The sequence below is a fragment of the Acromyrmex echinatior genome, chromosome 12 (assembly GCF_024713525.1).
Source record: "Acromyrmex echinatior isolate Ae372 chromosome 12, ASM2471352v2, whole genome shotgun sequence".
Taxonomy (NCBI): Eukaryota; Metazoa; Arthropoda; class Insecta; order Hymenoptera; family Formicidae; genus Acromyrmex; species Acromyrmex echinatior.
Genome location: NC_141863.1, coordinates 6933641 through 6948467, shown reverse-complemented (window position 1 = coordinate 6948467; position 14827 = coordinate 6933641). Strand labels below are relative to the sequence as shown.

Below are 14827 nucleotides of genomic sequence, written 5' to 3'. Positions count from 1 at the left end.
GTGCGATCCAAATCGTGTTGTGGCTTGAGCGAAATAAAATCAAGCTTTACGATACAATCGTCGTTGAAAATTACAGGTCCCTTAACTCGGGAATAGTTAATTGAGGTATTTTATATCCCAGCGGTGGAAAGATGTGAATTGTTGTAAAATGTTCTTTTGTATAGATATTGTTTAATATTTTTCTTTCTCTTTCAATAACTATTTATTAAGAACTTTTAGATATGCAATCCCAATAGATCGAAAATTCGCAATAGAAAAGCGTTATATTAATTAAATCTTTATTTTTTTTAGAAATGTTGTCACACATAAGTTACTTGACGTGATTAATTCGTTTAATGTTCGTTTGACTTCCACTTACTTTTTTCCTGAGAAGAAAGGAAAAAGTTGTAATTAAATCTAAATACTTAATGTCTTCAAATACTAATAAATCGGAAAGCAATCAATAATATACATTAGATTGTTAATAAATAATTAGTGATTTTAATTAAAATGTAAAAATACTAGGCAATTGTTTATATACGTAAAAAAATCGAGTGACTATTTCCGATTAAAAATCTTAAAAGAGCTGGACGATAAAGTGACTTAAATGCGTTACAAATGCAACAAAGTTTATATATTAATTCAAACGAAACCTGAGATTCAAGCTCGCAGATAAATGCAAGAGATATTCTTATATTTGACGACTTTACAGAATTGTGAAGAAGCAACCAAATAAAGAATATGAACAAAAATATCTTAAAATGTCGAAGAGTCGAAATCGTCTCTCTATGTATGTGTGCGTGTTGCGATTAAATTTCTTCGAGCGTCACACACAAAAAAAATAGAGATGGTCGATATGCCTTTTCACGTCACAGCCAAGAGTGACGTATTATATGCATTATCAATAAAAGCGATATATTTCTGAAGCCAATGATAGGCTGACGTAATTAAAAGACGAGGATGATCGATAATGTTATTATAGAACGTGCGAGAAAGCGAGTGAACGGTAATATCGTCCTGCGAAACTATCGATCGGTCACGTTAATTCTGGTATCCTGCACAGGTCAACGGCAAAAATATGCCGTGGTTATAGAGGAGGCTATATTTTATGCATGACGTGCGATAGACGCAATCTCTTTCATGCGCCGCCAATGGGATGCAGATTTGGCTACTCGATTGAATCGCTCGAGTTTAGTGAGAGAATTTACTGCGAATAATTTATATTACAACTATAAATTTCATCGTCGAGAAATTTTCCTAAAATAAATGCAATAAATCAAAGATTTTCTTTTATGTATTACTCAATTCTTTTAAAAAGTAGATCATGAACATTATTTGGAAAGAATTTTTTTTTACATCGCAACACGCACACGTGAATTTTGTCTATTTCGCAATCGAGCCGTGCAAGGTAATACCTCGTTTTCACTCGACATTTGAAAAGAACATTGACGTGAAAGGGATGATCGCGGTTTTTTCCTTCGGGAAACATGACGAGGTAGTATTATCAATTAGACCCAAGTCGAATTTTCGTGATAGATACAATAGAATATATTTTTACTGAAGTTTTTATCCTTTGAAAGTGAAATCACCATCGCGTCAATGGTTGCAATTCATTTATATTTAAAAGACGCAAGTTTTACTCTGTGAATGCTGATGAGTAATGTCGTAGACTATTATTAGCATAAATATCGTGACATTTGGGGTCACACATTGATGTCACGTGAAAACGAGGCTTTCATAGACAACGACGATACACGTCCGCGATTCGTGCGGCGGTTCGACTTTGTGTGCATGTGTGCGACACGCGCATTGAATGTCATCTCGAAGCCATTGATTTTCCACAATGCGAGCCCGCGTGCTGTCTGCGGGACAGCTTATTGAATTTTCAACAATTGCGATATGTATAGCGCCCGTAGAAGATGCATGCGACGGACGGCGGCGCGCAACGAGAAGTCATCGGGCTGGCTGTCGTTATTCACGTAGATTGAGTAGAAAACACGCCCACACACACACACACGCACACACACACACATACATATATGACAGATTCACTGAGTCGTTCAAAAAGCGCAATGGTAAACAGTGTTACATGACGTGTACTGTACGTCACGTATTTCTTAATAAATTTGGAGCGATGCCAATTTAAATAATTCAACATATCCTAATATGTTCGTAAGTATACAATTTCCATATCTATTGAAATCTGTCTAACTTTATTTTCAAGTGGTAATCAATTTTTATCTGTTTTATGAAAAAAGTTATATAATAATCTTTCGGATACTTTCGATTATCTTGGAAAATAAGTTTCTATATGTATTTATTGTCTCAATAGAGAAAACGAAGTATAATAACCACAATAATATCTATTTCTATTAATACAGATCTATTAATACAGTAACTTTAATGTCGATTTAACTTGCTTTCTAGTTTTAAAAATTAGAAAAAAAAAATAGAGTAAAATAAACCAAGATTGAAGTTAGTTTACAATGAAATAGAAACGAACGTAAGCAGTGTAAAGTTGAACTTCTCGATCGGAGTCGAATTTAATGCGCGAGGCACGAGGCGTCGAGCGGAGTGTAAAATTTCGCGAAGCACGTGAGTATTCAATCGCGCGATACAGACCGCGATACGCGGCTAGAGAAGTCATTGCGCCTGTCGTTACTCCGCACGAGTTCAAGTATAGCACGTGACGACACTCGCTCTGATCATCGAGGCGCGTTCAAAAGCGCGACGTGACAACTCGCGTTTCTGGCTGACGGCGGATGCTTCTTGGCACGGCGAAATAAACGCGAGGCTAATGGCAAGATCTGAACGTGTCTCGACGGCTGCGATGATTGTCAGCAATGCAATGCAATGCAGTGCAGTGCAGTGCAGTGCGGAAACTCCGAGTAGTGTTCCTTTTTCTTGCGTTTCTTTTTTCATATCTTTTCATCAGAGACATTAACAGACTTAATTACAGTTGGAAAAACTATGCCTACACTGTTAAAAATTTCATGAAACTTGATATATTTTTAAGTTACACAATTTAAACTTAATTTCATGACATTATATTAAATTTGATGTATTTATAATTGAAAAATACCGTTAGAAATGTAACCACGAGCTTCCTTTACATGTAAATGATATGAACGAAATTAAAGATAATGAATGAAAATTAAGTTACAATAGTTACTTAAATGTAATGAACGTGTACATTAAAATTATGAAATTTAATGTACATTTCATAAAATTTTACAAAAAGTACATTAAATTTCATGTACATGTACACAAATATACTTTTCAATTACAAATACATTAAATTTATATTGTAATGTCATGAAATTAAGTTCAAATTGTAATATAACGTAAAAGTATATTAAATTTCATAAAATTTTTAACAATATATATTTGTGTATATGTATATGAAATTTAATGTATTTTTCATGAAAATTTAATGTACACATTCATTACATTTAAGTAACTACTGTAATATAATTAATACTGTAATTTTCAGTTAAATCATTCGTTACTTTTTCGTTCATAGCCTGCACGAGCTTCATTTACTTGTAAAGAAAGCTCGTGGTTACATTTCTAACAGTGTAAGTTCTACAATGTTCTATTTAAAGTACATAGCGAGAAAAATGAACGTCTTACAAGTCTAATAAAAATTCTGGCTGTTTTGGCTGAACTTATGACAAATTTTACTTGTCTCTAATAAAAAATATCAAAAGTGTGTAAAGTAAAAAATACATTACGGGTCAAAATGACTTGTTGCTCGTAATCGAGGGTTAAAGCAAGAGTACAGACTTTTCTCTCTAAATTCTTTAGAGTAAAATCTTACTCTAAAGAGTGAAAATTCTGTCACTCTTGAAAAAGAGCAGAATTTTCAACGCTTAAGAGTGAAGTTTCACTCTTTACATAGAGATGCCTCCAAATAATTTAGAGAGTAGACAAATAACAGATCAGTTTCCATTCGCGCCTCTTACCCTCCGCGGATCGTCGCTACAATTTCGTGACCACTGGCCGATCGTTCCGCCGTTAAATTTAGTCGCGGGGATTATTTCGAGATTACTTCCGCGTGAACGTGCCATGATGAAAAGAGAAAGAGAGCGAGATAGACAAACAGAGAGAGAGAGAGAGAGAGAGAGAGAGAGAAAGGGTTCACCATCTCTCACGTTAAGCTAGCCGTGCGCGGCCCGTCGACCCAGGCAAGGCCACCGTACAGCTGAAGCCGTCGTTTATCGATCTCTCGCGATGCCGCCGAGGGCGGTCACCGCCGTCGCCACCACCGTCGCCACCACCACCGCGGTATCATCACCGCCAACACCCCCGCTACCACCGCTTCCGTCGCCGTCGAAATACAGCTTTCGCGCGATCATTCGCGAAGGTCGCGAAAACGCCTCCCGAAGGACGGCCGGGATGCACTCTCGCTCTCCCGGCCGCCACCGCCGCCGCTGCAATCGACTGCGGCGTGTAAACAGAATCGCTGGACGGCCGCGGTGCAGCGGTGCAGGGATACCCATTGGCACACTGCACTGTGGCGACTGGGCGCGCTTATCGATCGTTACGACGACGCCTCGTGCCTCCGATAATCGTAATGCGTCGGACGCGAGGCGGTAACCCTTTAAATACGGATTAACTTACGCCCGAGAAGAAACTGCAAGGACGACGTCTAGGGTTGTCTCATAAATTCTTACTATTTCACTCGGAAATCGTTATTTTGTTGGGGATCAATTTAACAATATATGTTGGCAATATAAATTACTAAAATGCATAGGTATGATGTACGTATTATATTAAACTTTTTTAAAGCCAAGTATTTTAATCGTTCAGAAAATTTTGCAAAATTCTCTGACTTTTTCTTAATTTCCCTAATAATTCTCTGATTTCCTTAATTTCCAGTTTTATAGCAACGCTGGCTATGCGATATATACGAAGTGGAGAAAAGAGTTAAGCTTGAAGAGAAAAAGAGACAAGTTTGATTTATGAGAACGATATGAACAGCAACGAAAGATTTCTCCTTAAGTAAATCTAATTATGAAAATAAATAGAACTGTTTTTTTTTCACTCGTTACATTTTCATTTATTGTAACTTCGAACAACTAATATCTCAAGGAAAATTTCTACTAATATTTCAAATAATAAGTTACTTGCAACAGTTAAAAATTTTTAAAAATTGATTTAATGTATTAGTGTTAACATATAATTTATATACTAAAGAAGAAAATTGAGAATCAAAACATTAGTAAATTTTAATTGAATAAAACGAAATTAATGTACACTGAAACATCTAATGCTGCTCATAAACATCGCACTTTATCGATTTATTTTCCTTAGAGCCTGAATGCCATTATCTTTTGAAAAATTTCTAATCAAACTTAAAAAGACTTTCGCTAATTGACCGATTCTTTCTTGATTCTAAACTTGGCAAAAAAAAAAAAGCAACTGTGATGAGAAATATAAAGAAATGAAATGTCAAATGTATAAAATAAGAAAAGATACTAATTTTTTAAATATTTCGAGAAATAAGTTACTTGCAACAATTAACAAGTTCTTAAAAACAGTTTACAAGTTCTTAAAAATTTCTAATTAAACCTGAAAAGATCCTTTCGCTGCCCGATCGTTTCCTGAATTTCTAATTTTGACATTCACAGAATCCTGACTTATAAAAAAATTACAATAATCATAACAACGACAGAATGATGCAAAAAACATAATCCGAATTTAAAAACACCGACAAAATTACATCGAGAGAGCTGCATATTTCACAGAACGCCCTGCCAAGTTTAGTATCAAGAATTTACTTGCCGTGTCACACAGCGCGAAGTTCTCTGGCGTGCAGCAGCAACAGAAGGGTTAACCAACTTAACGAAGCCTTCGCCTTGCGGCGTGCATACGCGCTGTGTCGTCAGCGACGAAAATAAGCAATACGAAACGTGCAACGTCCGAGCGAACGAGGAGTTCGTGGCCAGCCAGCGCGAAGATTTGGCAGCGTAAGAAGCCAAAGCGACGCGAGAGTCGCCTCGTCTCGCCTCGTCTCGCCTCGCCCATGCCACGTCCCGCCACGCTCGCGCTCGGAGTAACAACAAATCGCGTTCGCTGCACCGAGAGAAAGAGAGCGAGTTAGCTTCTCGAGGTCTTCTCGAATTTCGAGAAGTGCGGGCGAATGTATAAACACGCGCCCTTCCTGCGAGGTTTTCCCCGGTCGGTAGTGGCGACGGTAGGGCGGTTTCTACACCATTGCGCTTTTTCCATACGTATTACACACAAGCACGCATCCACACACTTCTCATCCTCTAATCTTGAGCCAGAGACACCTGAGACCCCCGATGAGAATTCCGTCACGCGAAACCGATCGTCGATCCCGAGGAATGGTCGGCGCGTTTCTTCCTTCCCCGACGCCGCGCCGTCGCGCCGCATGAGAACGCGGAAAGTAAACGTCACGCACTGGCCGATGCACTCGGAGGAGAGCACGAGGGAAGAGAGAAGGAGAAAGAGAGAGAGAGAGCAGATGAGAATTCGTGACGCATCGGACGCGCGACCCGGTCACTAGTGTGAGAGCAAAGACTTGGAGTGAAAGAAGAGAAGAAAGAGATGCAGTGAAGGAATGAGTGAAGGAGGAGAAAGGTAAGAATGAGAGGAAAGAGGGAGAGAAAGAGAGAGGTGAGAGTAAACCGTAGTTACGTACGGTATATCAGAGAGAGAAAGGAGAGAGCGATGATACCTTTCGCGCGTTCCCGAGCGACCCGATTCGCTGACTGACTCAATGACTGACTGACTGACTGACTCGGAGATGCACGGCGCTAAAGGCGACTGAGTGCCAGCCGGCCGGTCTGGCTCTCGTTGCATGTGAGCGTGCAGTCTCGGGATGAGAGGGGGGGAGACTGGGACGGGCAGAGAGTGGCCAGGAGAGCGGAGGGGCGAGACGAGGACGAGAGGACGCGAAGAGGAGTCGGCGAACGAGGCGAGCCGACGAGGAGGGGAGCGAAAAGAGGGGCCAGGGGGGGGGGGATGGAGTGCAACAAAGTCCCGCCCGGCGGCTAACGCTCCGCTTCTTCCACTTGCACTTTTGTTGCGCGCTACGAGAGAGGACGAGGGAAAGAACGAGAGAGAGAAGACGCGAATGAACGAACGATGTTCCGGTCGATCGTTTCTCTCGGACAGCCTCGGCAGCTGCAGGATTCTTTATCGATAATTATAATGCGAGAACATCGCGCGGTTCCTCCGATATCGCGGAAGCTGATTCCGATGAGCGGCCGCGATCGCGATCGAACGAAATTCCAGCCGACAGATGAGAGAAGGTGGAGATGAACGAGGCTTTTATTTTTGCGAACAGTTTAAAGGAAATTAAAATTTTCGATAATGAAATATATATATATGGAGTATATGGAGCTTGTAATTTTATACGAAGGCACGCACGTAAATTTTACAGCGGGGTTATACAAGAAGTCGTACGAGGTGTAATTCCTGTAAGAGGCGGATATTCCATTCTTTTCGGTAACCGCAAGGCAATTTCGAGAGTATCGAAAGACAGAACTGTCGGGTTCCTTTCACTATCCCGGGTGTATGCACGCGAGTCATTAAATCGCGATGGTTATTATCGCAAACGACAGACGGTCTTAATGACTTATTGAATACGACTCGCGTCTGCGGAGACTCAGCTGACGATTGCGGTGATAAAAAGGAAAAAAAATCACAGCCGCCGCGACAGTGTCCCCCTCTCCTCCCCCCCTCTCTCTCTCTCTCTCTTTTCTACCGAGAATCCATGGTGGATTTACGAGCCAAGTCAGTCATTCGTTCGCCGCAACTCGCCGGCCGTCGCGAATCGATGAAAACGTGCACCACGACGACGACGACGACGACGACGACGACGACGCCGTCGATGATGACGTGACGGCGTCGACGATGATGGAAATACAAACTCGTCGCTCGAGGTCTCGCCAAGTGAGTCTCTCGGATGCCGCGGTGAAGGACGAAGAGGAATAAAAGAATCCGATGGAACGAAAAGGCGGAGGAAGACAGAAAGAGAGATAGTGAAAGATAAAGATTACCAGACGACGGCGGGAAAGAGAAAGGGACGGACGAAGCGAGCGGAAAGAAGCCGCCCGATAGAGCTTGTGCCGCCACTGCGAAGCTTAGGAGTCAAGTTCTAGTGCACGGCCGAAACGGGAGAGTCGACCGCTTCCCCTCTCTCGGCTCTGCCCGCCCCACACCGAGCTAACTCAGTCGGGGAGGGGGGATGGGGGGTCCGGGAGTGGAGGAAGCGACGTCTGAGAGGTGGTGGGAAACACGGGGAAATAAAGGGGGGTAGGGAAGGTAGATGGACGGACGGACGGACGGGGGAGCCTTGCACGGCGCACTTTGCAATGTCGAGCGTGCGCGAGCCACCGCGAGGACCCTCCTCTCTTCTGCATTGGGATTCTACCAGGTGTGACCGAAATTTGCGCCACGTCGGAGCGAGCGTGCGGGTAATAGGGAATGCCGATAAGAGGGTACGGGCAGGAGAGGGGGAGGTCGCAGGCGAAACGCGCAAGCGTGTGTATGTGCGTACTCGCATACGAGGGTGGGGTAGGGAAGGGAAGAAGGGGGGGTGGGACACGCGTGCGTGTGAGGGAACGTTCGATCGGAGTCAGAGAGATGTGTTTTTCGTTCCCTTCCATCCCTCTCGTCCTTCCTCGGCCGGTCGGTAGACGGCCTGGTGAACGCCGAACGTTGCGATTAGAGCATATATCGCGCGTGCGGATGCGTTCGCGAAATAATTTTGGCGGACGGACTACGCTTTTATCGGGGACGTAAGTCCGCATAGCGGAGCGAGAAGTACGGGATGCGGTGTTAATTTTAGACGTTGTTGCGAATAGTCGGGCGCGATCGATGAAAATAGCGACGAGAGATTCGCGTAATGAGATTCAGGTCGATTCGGGTCGGTCTGATGTGGGTAAGGATCTCGAGGATACGACGGTACCTCCTCGGAGGAGTACACTTTAACCCTTTAATGCCCATTTCTATCAATGTAGATTATAACTTTAATCTTAGTTTGATTTACTTTTTATCTTCTTCTAATTCTAAAAAGTAGAAAAGGATGAAGAGTAAGTTAAACCAAGATTGAAGTTAATCTGCAGTTGGAAATAATGAAATTTCATTATTTCCAATTGTATAGAAATACATATAAAACTTTTTTATTACTTGGTTAACTTGTGGTTTAGATTTATCCTCACTTAACACAATGATAATGTAACTTGTGTTTTTCCAGCTGTGATTATCACTAAACTAATAGTTTTGTAGCGGTAACCTTACAAATTATTCACTACGAAACCACCAGTTTAGTGATTAATCAGATAGAAAAATTTTATGTATATTATCATCTAGTTAAGCCTGAACACGAATTAATCAGCAAATCAGAAAAAAAACGAATCTAAGTATGGTGGATTTTTAATGATACTTTTGAAATTTCCATAGGTATATTTTCTTTGAAGAAGCTACGCGATTAAGCTTGCGGGTTATCTCCGTGTCTTGACACATCATTAAATGCTAATGTTTCGTAAACATTGCAGGTCACTTCATCAGGATGAGAAGCAACCTGATACATTATCAAATTACTCCTCGTTTTGATCCAGTGAACTGTAATATTCACGAAACGTTGGCATTTAATGATGTATCAGGACGTGGAGATAATTCGTAAAACATAACTTCCTCCTTGAAGTATAAGAGATTTTCAGAACATATTTAGGAAGGTCGGATCAGACCCGATGCTCTTTTAGTTTTCAGCTAATTTATATATAAAATAGATAAAAAAAATAATAACATAAAACTTCTTATATTTCTTCCTGTGCTCATTTATAGATTTAAAAATGCAATAAAGTTTACTAAGATATGCTTTCCGTTTAAAATACATAGTCGACGCAAGTGTCGCTCTATCTTTTTGTTATTCAATGCAAAGAAGAATAGAACGACGTTTGTGTCGATTGAGGTCATCTAAGAAAAAAGCAGTCTAACTAAATTTAAATAACTGCTTGAATTGGAAATTGTAAATACTCGCACAAAATATTATCGGGCATTAAGACTCGTCTTGATCGAATATGACTGTCTTTACTCATTTGTCAATAATTGCGATAAAACAAAACTTTGACTGACATGGGGTCACTTCTAATTCCAACCTTATCATTACAGGATTAATATCGACAAGTATGAACCAGGAATACGATTGTCGAACTTTAATTTTGCGGGACGTTCAATGCAGTCGCATGCATATTTAGATATGCGACATGTTATTAACGATGAACGTGTACATACATACATACGGGTATCATTTGTGAGCACAATGAGATGTGATTACGATGGTAAATGTAAAAAAAAAGGTTTTCAAGATCACTATGCCGGCTAGTTGCGAAACACACGCTGTTTCATTAGCGGATTATTCGGAAGCGGGATGCGGGCTCGTACGAGACGTCGGTGCGTGCGCTACGTGGAATAATCCAGCGTAAATGACACATTTATGTATACATACATGGCAGTTCCATCTAATTCAGACTAATTTTCACTACAGAAATAAACCGTAGCCGTAATGTGTGACCCTCTCTCTTCTCATATTTCCTTCTCACAAAAAATGTATATTAAAACAATATACTAAATTTAATAAATACTTATTCAGATATATACTAGAGAGTAACTGAATAAATGAATAAATAAATAAATATTTACTTAATAAAAAAAATAATAATACTTAAATTAAATTAATGATTCTGGTATTAAATAAATGTATTTTACATTGTATCAAATAAATGTTTATTACATTAAAAAAATGTATACTAAAACAATATACTAAATTTAATAAATACTTATTCAGGTATATACTAGAGAGTAACTGAATAAATAAATAAATAAATATTTACTTAATAAAAAAAATAATAATACTTAAATTAAATTAATGATTCTGGTATTAAATAAATGTATTTTACATTGTATCAAATAAATGTTTATTACATTAAAAAAATGTATACTAAAACAATATACTAAATTTAATAAATACTTATTCAGGTATATACTAGAGAGTAACTGAATAAATAAATAAATAAATATTTACTTAATAAAAAAAATAATAATACTTAAATTAAATTAATGATTCTTGTATTAAATAAATGTATTTTATCAAGTATTGTATCAAGTAAACATTTATTTACTATTCAAATAAATATCTATTAGAATTTAGTATATATTTTTCCAGTGTACTCTCATCCGTACGTAAAAGGAAAAACTTATAAATAACCATTTCTTCTCGATAATACGTAACACGTCTGCCACAGAAACACGGCCATTCATACCGCGCGTCCAGACTGAACATAAATAATTCTTAGAAAAAAGCAACTCGCACTCACGCTCTCGAACATTCTCTCGCTTCGTACCTTCACAAAGGCAAGTAGCAAATATCCTTTAACATGTAAATCCCACTATCTTCGCTGGATCATTCATGTTTCTTTAAAATCTTCTGAACTTAGGTATTAACAATTTTATATCTTTACAAAGCGACGAGTCTTCCAACAATGACTTACAGAAAACGTGTATGCCCGGTGCATTTTTTTTTTCTAATCATCTGTTTATGCAATCCGCCGTTTTCTTTACAATTCCGATACATGTCCGGTTGTTTACGAAAGCTCGACGAACATCGATAAAGAAACTCGGTTTCGCTTGCGATTACTTTTACTATCTATGTTAGAATTATTTTTGCACTCGGTCGAAAAGGGAGAAGCTTCGCAGATGTGGACCGCGTCGCAACGAGCAACCTGCGCCGCACCTGTTTCGATGCCGTCGATAGGTTCGCCATGGCAACATCCTAGGCACGCCCGCTGTCCTCACGGCGAGCGAGAGAGAGAGCGAGCGAGAGAGAGAGAGAGAGAGAGAGAGAGAGAGAGAGCTCGTTTTTGAGGAAGCCCCCCGAAGCCGCTGCATCGCGCCGACAGAAACCTGTATTCGCGAGCAGCGCGCATCGGCCGACGAGTTATCTACGTTATTTGCATAAAAAATAGTTTGGCGAACCGCCGTGATACGCAGGAAATCGCAAGCTAATTCGTGAGGCTCTCCAATAACCACGTACAAACCAGCAAAAGGAAGCAGGCAAATTTCGCGAATTAAAAATTCTCAACGTTGAGAAATTTTGAAAGCCTTCGAAAATGCCTTCGAGTCTAAATAAACATTTATTACACGAATAGATTTATCCTCCGATATCACATTTGCGTAGAGAGAACAATTTTGCTAAAGTATCTAAAAATTTAACTATACTGTTAGATATTAAAGCAGCAATATGGCAATCTAATCCCTCGAGTTAAATAACATTTTATCAAAATTTTGTCAAAATGTAAATTAGTCAATTTCTGTAGTTAGTATAAAATATTAATATATATAGTAAATAATAAATTAAATTTAATGTATCCTCTTGAGTCAAATTAACGATATACTAAGTAGAAACAGTAGCGACTTGTGGAAATGATTAAAAAAATAACTCAAATGTGATATAACTCGACGTTATGAATTTAATGGTGTAGATAGAGATCTGAGAAAATTTCTTGGACCATCAAAATAATTATGTACAAAGTTCAAGCATAATGAGCAAAAAATTTCAACGTTCTAGCATGAATGTTGTACATAATTATTTTGATAGACCAATAAAATTCTTTTCAGATCTGTATCTAGCTATAAATAATCATCGTCAGAGAGATACTGACCGAGCAAATAATCTCTCAACGCAGATCAGATAACAATATTGAGATAATAATAACAATATTCGCCGCAGATTTCTGAGATACGCTTGGTAAAAGCGTCCGCGTGACGGTCATGTTAGTACGAGGCAAGTGCATGTTATGATACTGATCCGAAGGCAGGCATGCCGGGCCGTGGAGGGTTGAGGAAGTTGGTCGGTTTTTGCATCGTCGATGGCAGGCCAGTGTGCCTTTGGCCCATATGCCGGCGAACCAGCCGACCAACCACACCACGACACATCTACTACGGCCATCACGCGAGGAAACACACACCCTGGCATTCAGCCGTCGTCGCCGCCACCACCACCACCAACATCATCACCACCACCGTCATCGGCACGTTTATTTGCGCACGCTCGTGTACGTGTAGCTCGCTTGCAAGTGGTCGTCAAGGTTAGCCACCTACTCGCCGCTTGTGGGCCTCTGCACTCTCTTGGTGCATGCCGAACCGTCTTTTCAGCTTTAAAGTTTATTACGTGTTCGCAAAGGAACATCGGTCGCACGTAGTCGTCGTCGTATGGCTTTATAAAGGCAGACTGTCGCGTACGAGATTATATTTAACTCGTGTATACACCAGGCAGTTGTTGTTCCGCGTGCGTCGACCTTGTTTTTGCGAAATTCTGGGTCGCCATCTCTCCGCACCACGGCGGTTCCCTTATCTGCGATACGCTGTGCATTACGCAGCACGACTCGTTATCGCCAGGAGAAATGTTAAGTAGCGAAGATCAAACTGATCTTCGGTTTATCGTAAATTTAATTTAAGCATTGTTCTCCATTATCCCGTTCCGTTAAATTCCGCCTCTTCGGAATGAACATTTGGACTTTCGAAAGAGTTTTGAATTAACTTTGCAATCAATCACGATTGATACTACAAGCGGTAAAAGAGACAAAGGTCACATTAAGAAATATAAAAAGATTCTTCATAAATTCCTGCAAATGCGATACTTTGCATATATAGGTACTTCTGCAATTTAATTTTCTGACACAAATGCAATGACAAGTTAGTGAATGTATTAAAGAGAAGTTTCATTCGTAGAGTAGATTAAGCTAAGATGATTGTATAGATAAAATATAGACTTGTAAAAAAAATGAATAAATACAAAGACAATATTAAGAATTGCACAGAAAAAATTTTTTAGAAATTTCAGCATTCTTTAAGTTCCTATATGTTGCACGTTACATTTATAAGATATATAATCCTGCAATTTAATTTTCTAAATGCAACAAGTCAGTGAATGTTACAGACAAAGTTTCATCTAGAGTAGATGTTTAAGTTAAGATGATTATATAAATAAAATGTGGACTTGTAAAAAAATCAATAAATATTATACAAAGACAATACTAAGAATTGTACAGAAAGATTCTTAGGAATTTCAAAATTCTTTAGATCCCTGCATTTACCACATTGCATTTATGAAATACTTCCACAATTTAATTTTCTAAATGCAACAAGTTAGTGAACGTTAAATATAAGTTTCATTCATAGAGAATAGATGCAATTAATAGGCGAAATATAAACCTGTGGCAAATCGATGCATGAATAAATATATGTAGAAATGTAACAAGCTTAATATTTTCTCCAACTCCTGTATACACTAACAAGCTTAATACAATTCTCTCCTATGTATATTCCATACATTTATCTCGATGCAGCGCGCGTAATTTTCGGTAGCATCGTACAGGCCGATTGATGCACGGATCGTGAACTGCATACACGAGAAAATGCATGCCGGTCGCTGCCAGTTTTTTTTCGAGCGCAGCAGTAGGACGAGAAAAGGTTAACTGGACTCGCCGATATTCCGTTTACATTCTTCGTCGGAACTGGTTTTCGCCAGGCGTCGTCGTCGTCGTCGTCGTCGTCGTCCTCACGTCGCCGTCAATTCTATGTGGTCCCTAGAGAGCGAGATCGACCGAGAAACCGGCGCGAACAAAAGCGAAATCCGGGAATTCCGCACAACCGGACAACAAGTTCAGACGCACAAAACGCAGTCTGAATACATCACGCGTTGCAGCTTCATCTCCCTATGCACTCCGAAATTCGGATCGATATTCAAATGACAGGCGTGCTTTCTTTCGATCGTCGTACAATGAATCGCGTGAGTATTAAATATCAGGTCGGT

General features: G+C 39.8%; 2 protein-coding genes across 4 annotated transcripts in view; both read right to left on the bottom strand.

Annotated features, from left to right (window-relative positions):
- The window catches only part of LOC105147634 (ribosomal RNA-processing protein 7 homolog A), a 49628-nt gene that overhangs the window by 5384 nt on the left and 29417 nt on the right, over window positions 1-14827 (bottom strand). The gene's annotated exons all lie outside the window — the stretch shown is intronic.
- The window catches only part of usp (retinoid X receptor ultraspiracle), a 102475-nt gene that overhangs the window by 63299 nt on the left and 24349 nt on the right, over window positions 1-14827 (bottom strand). The gene's annotated exons all lie outside the window — the stretch shown is intronic.